The 13474-nt window shown below is 38.8% G+C and overlaps 1 protein-coding gene across 3 annotated transcripts in view; it reads left to right on the forward strand.

The window, feature by feature from the left end:
* The first annotated feature begins 9565 nt into the window (after positions 1-9565).
* Positions 9566-13474, forward strand: part of LOC101471251 (metabotropic glutamate receptor 4) — a 202518-nt gene continuing 198609 nt past the window's right edge. For 2 of the 3 annotated variants that reach the window (XM_014412820.3, XM_014412821.3), the window contains exon 1: positions 9567-10130. The gene's annotated coding sequence lies outside the window, so the exon portion shown is untranslated. Of the gene's footprint in view, positions 10131-13474 lie in introns of all 3 variants that reach the window. The other variant, XM_014412822.3, reaches the window with a different exon arrangement.

Below are 13474 nucleotides of genomic sequence, written 5' to 3' on the forward strand. Positions count from 1 at the left end.
GTTGTAGATGATTTGTTTTAAAAACTGTAAATGGTAAGAAACTCTGTTCAGTGTTTCAAGAAAAGAGTATATTGAGCAGCTAAAAGCCAGCTACACTGAAACATATCATGAATGCACGATTGAAATCTGCTGTGAATACATATTAACTGGATGGTGCTGAAGCTGGATTTATTTTTTAGCGTTTGCTTTTATTGCCGAAGACAAGCTGGAGAACACTGTAATGTATCCCAGCTTGTATTTCCACCACACAAAAGAACAGATGCACTAATTAGCGTTTGAAATCACACACTTGCCTGAAAAACAAACACACACACACACACACACACACACACACACACAGTCCATCAATAAAATTTATCAAAAATATCAAGGCTTATGTTGATCTGAGAGTCTTATGAAGCATTTTATAGAAAAACAAAAGGGGCCTAACAAATTAATTAATTTTTAAATGCGACCAAATTGTAAACAAATAGATACGTTAACATTCAAGTCTTTTACTAATTAATTTTCATGAATAAAGAACACCACAATCACCATTGCCTTGCTATTATAAAATTAATAGATACATTTTTATATTCTGTATTTAAGACTGTTTGAGATGGCAGTACATTGGAAATGGAAACAACAACAACATAAAAAGCACTTGCACATGTTCAAAGAGTAGTTTTTGTGCTTCCACTATTTCATACATCTTGGAAAGACACACACCTGATCTCAGACGATAGTTGATCTGCAGTCAGATTCCTTTTCTGTTGATACTGGCTTTTAGTTATGGATAGGAATAAATATTTTCATGTGTAAATATCTTACAGGTGCACCTCTTTGGTCTCACAGTTTGAAGATTTATTTCCAGTACACAAACACATTTCTAGCTGTTTTAATCCTCACAGAAGCTGCTGAGGTAACAACACAAACTGAGTTATCCTCAACACTGCAACACTAAAGGCGGTTTAGTTTTGATGGACTGGTGAGGCAAATCAGTAGCAAAAGCAATTAAGATAAGCTGGAACGCTCACTGTACTTTTTGAGTGTTCAAACCAAGCCATAACTCCATTTAATTTTTTTCTTTGTGACCACGAGGGTCCGTCTTTACGGGATAGTCCACGCAAATGCTACTGCACTTAAATTTGCATTCCGACAGTAGCTAAATCTTCGTGTATTTTGCTAATATAACCTCAAAGGCTTGTTTTCTCTCTTCTCTAGCTGGCTATTGATAATCCTGTTGAATAAACATCATTTCCACGTGTACATATTTTTGTGGCTTCATCTTAACAATTCCACTCCCACACAATATAGGTTCATCTGCAATAAAATGCATTGTACTTGTGCTCTGACTGCAGCTGCTTCTGGGGATTAAAAACAAACATGACTTATCCTGCACACTGTGATTGTACAGGCTGTTTGGTGGCTTTTTCCAGATAGCGTGTCTCAACGTATAACAATGACTCTTGGCTGCAGCTGCAAACATTTCTCTGAATTGGATTACATTCTCACAATACATGGTAGGCCACATTCTCATCCTAGATAAACTGTGGCAATGGATAGAGGAGGGGATGGAAAAAGCACATCTCCGAGGGCAGAAGTAATTCATTTTAGCATAAAATGGAAAGTTCAGGAAATCACACTTTATGATTTTATGTTAAAAACAGAGTATAGAATGAATTAACTAAAGAACTAGTTTGATATTTACCACCCATGGCAGTGTGGATGGTATTTTTTTTTCACCTTGTAAGTGTGTGTGTGTGTAGGTGTGTGTGTATGTAGTCATGGTAAGTGACAATTGTGAATTTGACTTCTTTGGCTGGTGTTCATGTGTGTGTCTGTCTATAGATCTCCAAAGATTGATTCTGTTCATCTGGACGTAGCGTTTTCAGTGGGAGAAACGTTTCGTCACTCATCCAAGTGACTTCTTCTGTCTCAGCTGACTGTGGTTTTCCCAGCCTTATAAACAGTACATTTGCATAATGACTGAAATCAACCCACTGATGGGACGATGGGCTGGGAGGTCAGTTCCTTCATCATGATTATACAAATTCTCATGACAACTGATCATTGATACTGTTAAGATTGGGGAAACTTGCAGTCAGCTGAGACTGAAGAAGTCACTTCGATGAGAGACGAAACGTTTCGCCCACTGAAAACGCTACGTCCAGATGAACAGAATCAACCTTTGGAGATTTACTTACCTGGATGATTGAGAATGCATCAAGGCGTCTGTCTATAGACTGACACAAGATGGTGTTTAGTTTGAGATTTAGATGATTGCATTCTTGCCAGTGTCATGTTTGGCGTATCTCAACCAATTCTGCCAAGACGACTGGTGAAATAAGATGAGTGGTCAAATATCCAGCCAGAATTATGCCAGAAGCTTGTTGATGGCTACCAAAAGCATCTGAGGTGCAACTTAACCAAATCTTGATGAGTATGTATGGATATATTTGAACCTGTGTGTATACTTGTGACCCTATATGGATTAGAGAAAAATCCAAAATAACACTTGTTCACCCAAAGTTATTAAATGTATGTTGCACAATAATTGGAAAAAGAACAGTTACGAAAAACATTATAAAAGCCCCAAATTGATGAGTGTACGTAAACTTTCTTTCACAGTTGTACAACCAGTGATTACCTCTTTGGTTGTAGAAGAAAACAGGAAGCCAAAATATTGCAGACTTCGTCCAAAAAAAATCTTTTGAAGCCTTCTATAATTTGGGACTGTCTGAGCTCCTGCACTGATATATCATTGAAAGGCAAAGTATTTAAATGGACTGAGTGCAATGGGTCAAATAAAAGAGTTTGGTTGTAGTGTCCAATCTGTCAGACTGGGTATAAGAAATTTCGGGAAATGTCAGAGAGTGCCATCATTGTCTTTACAGCAGCAGTGTTAATAGCAGTGTGACAAAGCATACTACAACAAACATATTGTCGTTACAGCGTTGGCCTTTTGCAGGTCTTAAAAACCCCCTAAAGAGGAGAAGAAACCGAAGCCAGTAATAACCAGGGAAAACAGGGCAAACAGAAACTGAGCATAGCATTCGTTCTGGCAGGCTACAGAGACAAGCTAAACCAGCAATCCCTGCAGATTTCAAGGCAGTCCACATCAGCTGATGTCTCAGCTGATTCCCTTTTGTGCATCCTTTTGGCATGCTATTTAATCTACTTTACCCTGCATACACTTACAACCCACCTCCAACTCAGCTCCTCCATCTCATGCTATTCATGCTCACTTAATTAGCATCACGTTAGTTGTCATTGATGCCTGCTCTGAACTGTGAGGGGGTCTGCTGCTTCTCAGCCTCCCTTTACACTGTAAAAGAAAATCCTAAAAAAATAGTAATATTCCGGCAGCTGGGGCGCCAAAATAATACCAGAAAATAACTTTCTCATAAAAATACGGTTATTTTCAGAAATGACAATACAGTTTGTTGCCCTAATTTTACATGGGATTTTACCCCTTTCAAGTGCTTAAATTAGGAACATTTTAATGTGATTAAACGATGAAATTACCTATAAACAATTCAATGAATGCGGCATGAATAATAATACTTGTACAGAAATATACAGTTAACAGTTGGTTTAAATAATAATGGATTGCATTTATATAGCGCTTTTTGGGGCCCTCAAAGCGCTTTACAATTCCACTATTCTTTCACTCTCACATTCACACACTGGTGGAGGCAAGCTACAGTTGTAGCCACAGCTGCCCTGGGGCAGACTGACAGCAGGTGGTAGGGGAAGTGTCTTGCCCAAGGACACAACGACTGAGCGTGTTCGAGCAGGGCTCGGACCGGCAACCTTCTGATTACAAGACGAACTGTCAACTCTTGAGCCACGATCGCCCTAAATAATATTAATTGATGTAAAAAAAAGTTTATAAGAATCATTTTATATATTTTTCCATAGTATTACATTTGAATTTAACAGTTCAATCTTTCAAATAACGGACAAATATCTGTGAAATTATGATACATTTGTGAATGTATTTTAACAATCTAAATATGCATATGTACAGACAAATATATTTAAAAAACAAGAAAATTATGTTTTATTACATTTACAGTGATTTTATGTTATTTTACATTTGAAATGTAAAATCACAGTCTATTTATGTAAATTTAATGATATTCTAGAAAAACAGTACAAAACTGTAAAATACACAGTAAAATACTTTTATATTACTTTTTTTTTTTTTTACAGTGTATAGGCTTTTCATATTTGAACATGGAAAGGACAGAACAGAGCCATGATAGTATAATAAGCCTATTTTTTAAACTAAAGTGGTCCTATTAGAGATGCAGATGTTGAAAGTGCACTATAAATAAATTCATTCATTTATCCATTCATTTAATTTTAGCATGCGTGTTATGCTTGTTTTCCATTGTCCATCCTTTGTCATGTTTTATTTGTTTATTTTGTAAGCGCAGTCAGATTAAAGGTTTTTGGTCATATATTTTTAAATGAAAATAAATAAATAAATTAGCCATGTCCAGTTTTTAGTCACCAAAATTCTAAATTAGGCATTGTACTACTCTGTTTTTGAAGACCAGAATAAATGTGACACCTGATAAAAAAAGAAAAACAAAGTTTTACAAATATATTTCAGATTGCCTTAATGTAAAATCCAAGTTATTATATTTCAATTACTGAAGTACACAGTGCTTTTTCTCACCAGCAGGTGGCAGAATAAACTGTCAAGCAGTTAAAATGACAAGGAAATTAAGGGGCATCTGCTTATTCATGAAGTGCTCCCAGCTTTTAAGCCTGAAGAAATATCATGATGTTTTTTTTGTTATTCTAAAACACTAATGCCACTGCAGACTGGATAGTCTTTCTTTTTCTTTTAGTCATATTCTCATGCATTAAAACTTTTTTCACAAACTCTTTCAGTGTTCATATGGGCATCTGACTATTGTTTCAAGGCAAACCTGGCAAACTGCAAAACTGATCCTTCGAGTGCTGTTTACTGCCAGCTTTACATATCAATCATGGCCATGTACACCTGAAATCAGTCACGGTGAGACTATATTACTGGGAAGGCTGAACTGCTTTCTGCACATGAATTATTACTGAATTTTGTTTATACTGCATAAAAGTGTAATAATAACAGAAAATGTCAGTAGTTCATGCTGAAGCAATAAACAATATAAAAACCTTTGTGGTAGCAGGAAGCACAGAAACTGACAAACACACGCGCCAGTAGTAATAAAAGTCTGCATCAAAGAAAACAGGGGTTACCATGCTATTAAGCAATGCTCGACGCTGTGAAGTGCACCTACAGTTACATTTACATCTGTGGAAAACTGTGGTGTTGCCAGGCATTACAATGGGCCAGACAGATCTATGGCCTGATGCCCAGAACTCTGCTACTCAGAGTCCCAAGGCTCAAACTGCAACTCCCAGTCTAGCTGCTAATGTAACCTCTCCATCCCCTCTTCCCACAGTACACATGACTGAAGGTGTGTGAGGGTGAGTGAGAGGCGAAGGTACAGAAAAACTGCAACACAATCAGTCGCTGTTCTAACGTTTCATAGCCGTGGCATCTCATTAATTGACTGTTGATGTTTTGGTTATGTAACGAGCCGCACATTCCTGATCCATCTGTGACTACAGTAAGGTGCAGTCACAGATGGATACTTTCATCTGCTGGTAGCACAACGTTGCCCAACCACCATGTGTGTTTACAGTGTGAGTAATTGGATTTAAGGTTTTTGCTGTCTTAAATGTGTAATTTTCACCCTTCTCTGCTTTGACAATATGTGTAAAAACATGTCTAAAGATAATAAAGACGATCACTGATTAAATAAACTGGGACAACTAACAATGATGAGCAGTGACAATTTATGTGAAACGGTACGTTTTGACTCATGAGGTTATGCGACCTGTTTCAGGTTTTCATCTGTCAGGCTCTCTCTCTCTCCTAGAACCATGAAATGCTATGAATTTTTTCAAGAAGCTTAAAATGCTCTGTTTGTTGTGCTATGCTGAGTTGCAGCTCTCTCTGTGCTTTCATTAGAAGACTTGCTGGCCTCTCCTTTAGCCTGCACTGAATCACAACTCTGGCAGGGCACAGATAGTTGCAAATGTGAGCAGGAATACCAAATATCACATACCAGCACCCGTCATCTGCTAAGTAAGGGTTTCATTCAACTGCAAGCAACACCGGACCCAGTAATTACCAGTCTTATTCTAAAGGTATGCAATTCATTATGATTTACTTCGTATTTGGCTTTTAAGCCCAGGTGTGATTCTACTTTTGCTCAGACTGAATCACTCTCTGAATCCCAAAGTCTGTCACTGGGGTGCAAAAGCAGAGCTAATCAAATCCTGGTGCCCACCCAATTGAGATGGATCACAGTTAGGGGAGAACAGAATAATTCATGGACCCCCCAAGCTCAAGTGACTGGCCAAGGTGAAAATCAGTAGACTTTTATTGCAACCATGATTATTTATTAATGCCGCCTTGGCCTTCATCAATTCAATAATTAAGACTATGCAGCACTATAGTTAGTTTTACATTTTACACTTCAAAATTTATAAAACTTCTGCGAACACTGTTATGCCTTCCAGACTTAATGTGTCATTGTGTTAGACACTATTTTTCAAAGTGAGAATGCGCTTATTTGGGAAAGAAAATGTATTTAGTCTATAACTGTTGTAGTCAAGAGGTGAGAAAGATCTATAGCTGGAGCTCAAATGTAAAAGCTTACATAAAGAAAAGAATCCCTGTGCATTTCTTCCAACCAGTATTTTATAACTGTCTTATAACTCTGGGTTCTCTGTGTTCCTCTCAGAGTCTAAAGACATGCAAGTTAGGTTAGCTGTTGATTCTAAACTGACTGTAGGTGTGAATGTGAGCGTGAATGGTTGCCTGTCTCTCTGTGTTAGGTCTGTGATACAGCAGTGACCTATGCAGGGTGTACGCTTCCTCTCGCCCTATGACAGCAGAGACTGGCTCAAGGCCCCTCGTGACCCTAAATTGGATAAGTGGTAAAAAAAAAAAAAAAGGATGGATGGAGGGTGAAGCATCCATATAACCACCAATAATGACTTTAGGTAAGTTTGATGCCATTCTCTAATAAACCACACCTAAGAAGGAGCTTATAGCGTGCAGTTGATGGGCCCTTTCATAGACTAATTATTTGATTCAGTCAGTAATAAAAAAAACAACAAAATAAAAATAAAACGTTGGATTTCCAGGCTGTGCAGAATCTTCCACTAGTCTGCTGCTTTTTTTGTTCAGCTTGCTCTTCAAAATATTATGAAGAACTCTCAAATGCTTCTTGAACAGGGCTGCATGACATCTGAACTAAAATCCATTTATAGATTTTCTAACTTCAATGGTTACGACTGCTTTCTTGGTTTTAGTGTCCTTAACAGCCTGCTCATTTATCGAGATGCTTAGGCCAAGGACGAATGAAAGTCAAAAGCTTCATTGTTCTTAAATTATTAAAATTGTAAAAACAAAACAAAAACAAAACACATTTACTTGATGATCTATTTTGGTCAATAAAAGATTTACTAAGTGCAAAAATCCTGACAGGTGCTTTGATTGTTTCTGCTCAGATCCTCTCATGCAAAGAGTTTGTATAGGTGTACGAATGCTGCTAATCATTATTTTTGAAAGAAAAAAAAGTTAAGGAGGAGGAGGAGGAGGAGATTCTCCATCAATTATTCAGTTGTTTGGTAAAATATTAGAAGGTTGTGATCAATGCTGGTTGTATTTTTACAGACCCTCAGGCAATGTCTTCCCATTACTCACTTCCCAAAACTAATAGAGCAACACTTGAAAACTCGCAATGATATAAAAAATAATAAAGCAGATTAAAGTCTTCAGATGTGAAAAGGTTTACTTAAAGCCCAAATTCATTGTCTACCTTTGACAACAGCTGTTTGACACTTCATGTGAAGATGACACTTTGTAAAAGGTGAAATGCTGACTGTTGTTTCATCATATAAAGTTAAAAAATTATAAATACAATTAAAGAACAAGAAATAAGAAAGGTTTCACTGTAATTTACGGCTTTAATAATGGCCCACAGCTTCCCTTCTGTCACTTGTCTTCAGTTATGTTATTAAATTATTAAGCTAAAGGGTTCTTAGACTAATCTATCAAGCCTGCATTTGTGAATATTAACAAGTAGTTCACAAATGGATTTTAGGGCTAATGACTGAAAAGTCCATTAAATGAATGGAAACAATCAGCCACCCAGTACACTGCTGTGAATGTTAGTAGGTCATTTAGTAGTCAAAATAAACTATCAATTATTAATAAATTCTTGAATAACCCTCCTCATAGGCTCGCACTTATTATTAGCCTTTCTGTGCATTTCAGTATAGACTAAAAAATTCAGACCAGCTGACCATTTCAAGTTTTGAAACAGGATTTTCCTCATTGATTCATTATTGAATATTAAGCTTAACGTACACGTGGATATTTACTCGTGCAAAGCGGGCAATTCATGTTTTTAAGCTCACGACCCCTAAAAAGGATACTCTGACAGGCACAACAAACCGAACCAAAATGAAAGTCCAGTTTGTGACTGAAGCAGCTCGATCGGCTCTGTTCTTTCACTTATGAGAGAGAGAGAACGGTGCAGCTGATTAGACTGATGAATCAATAACTGCACGGTAATGACAAAACTTATAAAGAAAAGCGATTCCAACAAGCAAAATGATCCTTCCCAGGGGAGGGTCCGAGGTAATCGCTGAACATAAAAGTCCAGAACATGGCGTGTGTGCACAAGATTGCGTGCTTGTGCGTGTGGTGGGATGGCAGCATAAAAAAAATGGAGACTGTGATTAAGAACTTCCTCAAGTGCTCAAAAAGACAAACGAACAGCGCCAAGGAGCGACGGCAGTGGAGCTTAATATGCGCTAGTCGGCGCCTTAAGAATGAAATTTAATGCCTGCGTGTTGCATGTGAATTCAGGCAACAGTGCACTCAGAGGAAGACGGAGAGACTTAAACCTGGAAGGGAGCCCACCCTGCACGGGTTTGCTTAACGTGGTGTATCCACGAGCAACAATCATGTCCACAGAGAGTCTGAAATGGCGATAACGCACACAAATATGCTTCCACAGCTGCAAGCATCGCGCATATTTTTGTTGTATGGTGTGTATGCGTGTGTGTGTGTGTGTGAGGATGAGATGCGTCACTGCCTTACAGTAAATAATCTCACCCTAGCAGACGCCAGCAGCAGGGAGAGCCAGCGGGGCTTCCAGTGAGGAAAGTGTGATGCAAATACACGAGAGCGCAGTTACAGTTTTACGCCTAAATCTTTGCAACAGGAGACTGACAGCAGGGATGGAGACAGATCTTTTTAAATCACCTGCTCATGCATCATCCAGGTGCATTTGAGAAACGGCACAACTCTTGACATAAGTTGTCAGCTGCTTAAATCGAGCGCACAAGGACTCTTTTCAACCTGAAATCCTCCTCCTCTTTTCTCTGCTCAAATTAAGTGTCCACCTCGGGGGTTTGACTTATTGATCCGTTTTTCTTTAAATGCAGCTGATTTCAGTTCAATTGATCAAGCAACGGTTTCACTCACTCACTCAGTCCCTGTCCCTCCCCCACCACTTCTTCCCCCCTGTCGCTTTTTGCGTTGCCAATAGTGTCAGTGCTTGACAACGTTTTGTTGAAGCGCTTAAAAAAAGATAGAGGAGAGATAATTTCAGTCGTGCGCGGTGGGAGGGAAGATTTGTGCAGTCAAACAGAAGAATCAGTAGACGAAGAGGAGGGGAAAAAAAGTAGGAAATCTCTGCAACCGCTGGAGTCTCATTCAGCACCGCTCGCTCCTGGACAGCGTCTGAGCGGCGGAGTTGATCGAGAAACAGGGGATTTGTTCAAACATCCAATCTGGGAGTAACACTGAATTTAAACGGGGCGCTTAATTTTCTTCACGACTTACAATCCACATTGGTATGTTCACTTCCCACACCTGTCATGCTCTTCTTTTGAATTGAATCTGTGCGGCAAGCAGCGTTTCAACAGCGAGGGAGTCCAGAACTGACTGGAGCTGGTGCCGCCAAACAAAGACGCTGGAAGAAAAAAGAAACCTGGACGGCATCGCAGCTCGCAGAAGTTCTTCTCCTCCACTTTGGGCTCACTTGTATCAGGAAGATTTAAAGGTAACCGGTATTCTTTTCTTTTACACTCTTATACTGGCGTCAGCGAGCTTTAGGAGTGGTATGACAGCCAAGCATCCCAGAGTTACGCAGCTGTGTTGTGGTTTCTGCCTGTGAGAGTATGCTGCACAAACAGTTTAACCTATTAAGCTACTTAATTGGCATCTTGGTGTGCTTTGGAAGCAGTAGTCCATTATATTAAGAACACACACCAACAATTAAGGCAGTCGTATCTTGTTTCATTGCCTTTTGACTAAACCCAATATCAAATAGTGACTTTACAAATCTCCTGGTGTGTATGCGTGCATTGCAAGATTTAGTCCTGTTTTGGGGAGGCCGTGGTCTTTGTCCGGTCACATACTCAACAGATGAATCACATTTGCTGAAAGGCTTTTGGAGGAAGAACGAAGCTGGTGGTAATCGTGGAGCTGATTGGAGGGGGGGCTTGGCAGTACAATGAAGCCCTTCATCAGCTGTATCTATAGGAGCTCCCGCTGCAAACCCCTCTCTTTTTTCCGCTCCACTTGGCTAGATCCTTGCAGAAGCAAATCGGGGAAGTCTATAGGAGTAATCAGTGAACACACACGGTAATCCTAAAGTAATGTATTCATTTAAGATAGATATGAAGATGCTGCTAATGACGAATATGCCAGCTTTTACATGGTTGTCTGGAAGAATAGGTGCCAATCCATCTTTGCATTTAATTATTTTCAAGTGAGACTTGTCGCTCTGGCGGGTGATGGTGACGCCTCTCTGATAGGCTAATGCACCTCTGTTGGAGAATGCATTGATTAGAGCTCACGTTTCTGCTACTCGCAGGTTATACATGATGGTTGTTTCATTATGTCAAAACAAAGTATACACTGATTTCTTAAAGATTTTCTTAAATTTAAGTGATAAGAAGTGCAATTTCCCTCTAGATTTATAAAGAAATAAGAAGAAAATCTGCTTAAACACTGTTCTGATATGAAGGGTATTATTTTATCCTTTTTTTTGTTCCACACAGAGGTTTTAATGGATATGCTCTGTTTCCACTTTCTTTTTAATTTTTATGACAGTCTGGCTTTTGCAGGTTTGTTAGGTTCCACTCTAAATCTCTCCAGAGCCTAACCTCCTCATCTACTTCAAATGCCTCACTGGATTTCAATTAGTGAGAATGATTTAATTTGAGCTGATACTCTTCAAAACTCACACAAAATGTGAAAGGCATGTGGTAGCAAATGACAACAATAAAAATGACTTGGTATTTGCACACGGTGGGTCTTTAAAGACCAATTAGATGCTCCTTAAGCACTTCTTGAATTGGCTGGAAACATGCAGACATGTTCCACCGAGCCAATAAAATTGAAACTGAAGCATTTAATGTATTTTTTATATTTTTTTAAAGGCATATGGGTCTTTTGAAATCCCCAAACAACCACTTTTAAATACCCATCAGAACCATTAACAGCAACAACTCTTTCCCTTTTTTAAAATTTAATTTTAGATTTATTATAGTATAAACAAAAACAGAAATGGTGAATTTTTGGGAAAGATCAAGTCTTACCGACAAACGCACCAGAGTATTTGCCCAACAGGAGTTTTTAATGTGCTAATCTTAAATCCCAACAAGTCCCACTAAGATCCACAAGTGGGGACAAAGATTTTTGACCTCCCCTTTTTGTTTTCATGTGTTTGTGGCCTTAATCAGAACATAAAGTATTAAAGAGTCATCCTGGCTTTCTGAATGTTTGACCGGTATTATCAACTGTGTTGCAGTTACCATTTGGCTTTGCTATTTTTAAAGACAATAATATCAAATTGTCTTTATCATAACAAAGATAATAGGATTTAAATAAAGTGCACTTCTTCAAACACGTCTCATAATTTTCCCAAAGACCCGAGCCCAGAATGTGTAAAGATGACATTTACTGACCCTGAACTGAACCCTGTGAAGCTGTGCAGCACCCCTAATAAGACCTACTGATTAAAGGTTTACATTAGTTCAGAATTCACTGTTCAAGTTAGGGGTTACCAATCAGATGTGAAATTTTAATGCAACCGAAGACGTGCCGTGCCAGAAGCCAACCCCAGCGAAAGAACAATTCCTTCACACATTTGGCAGTTTAAAAAAAGCTTGCTTTCCAAAGAAAAAAAAAAATCTAAAAACATCGATATTTTTTACACTTCACTTTCAGAGTATGCATGTTTAATGGTGCGAGACAACATCCAGTATTTCCACTCATTAACACACAGAAACCCCTCTAATTTAGATCGAAATCCCAGAGAAACTCGACTAAAAAGCTCACTGCTTATATAAAACCTGTTAGTTTTAAACTTTACATCCAAATGGGCTTTCTTGTACTTTAAGTGTTTCAGATCGGATAATGTTGCCTTTATACCCAGAAAATCATCCAGGACATGTTTACTGTCATTTCCCTCATCTTATGTAATTAATTTTTCATGCTGCTAGGAGTTAGCATGACATTAGAGGAACGGGGCAGAGAAAATCATTTTCCTCACTGGCTTCTCTTCCTTTTTAACACTGTGCTGAAAGCAAGAGCATACGTCAGCGCTGAAATTCACATCCAGCAGTGCATAGAGACCGACAGACAAGATGAGGCAGGCAGACAACGCTTCTCTCTGCCTGTTGGAAGACTTTTAGATATCCATTTCACTGTTGTTCCTTATCACTGCTTCTTGATCACGGAGTGTCTACATTCTGGATCACCTCCTCTGCTTTTCCTCCTGGCTGTCCATCTGTTCATCGGGGGGCCGTCTGTGTGGCCTCGCTGTGCTGACCACAGTCTGATGATCTCTAAAACAACAGCAGAGCCATTCCTCACACATTCCTATTTTCTAAACTGCTGCTTCTTCTTCTCTACGATCCTTTAACAAGCTTTCTGGTTTTCGTCTCATTTCTTCCACGTGTGTCTTGTCTGGTAAAAAATAGTTTTGTCGCAAGCTTTGCGTACTTTTCTTGATGATATTTTATAGTCCAGGTGCTCTTGTGTAAAACTACCATGCTATAAGTAAACTGTCTTATCAAAGAATGTGTGCGTAAGAGCTATAACCCGCCTACAGTTGGAACATCTTCATTAGAAGCCTGTTGACACTAATCAGAGATGACAGCCACTGACACTCTGGTTAATTTACAAGATTTACAACACAAACAATAAAGGAAATAATCTTTCCATTCCAGCAAGCGTGTTGTTCATAATGGAGACGTATTTGACAAGGCGTCGAATTAATCTTTGTTCTTATCAAATGTTGTAATGCCACTTGCTGGCCTCAGCAAAACTGGCATCAAACTGCAGTTTAAACTGATGCTTAAATTTGTTCCCCTTGACAGGAGGAACTCATTCAAA

The sequence above is a fragment of the Maylandia zebra genome, linkage group LG20 (assembly GCF_041146795.1).
Source record: "Maylandia zebra isolate NMK-2024a linkage group LG20, Mzebra_GT3a, whole genome shotgun sequence".
NCBI classification, from domain to species: Eukaryota; Metazoa; Chordata; class Actinopteri; order Cichliformes; family Cichlidae; genus Maylandia; species Maylandia zebra.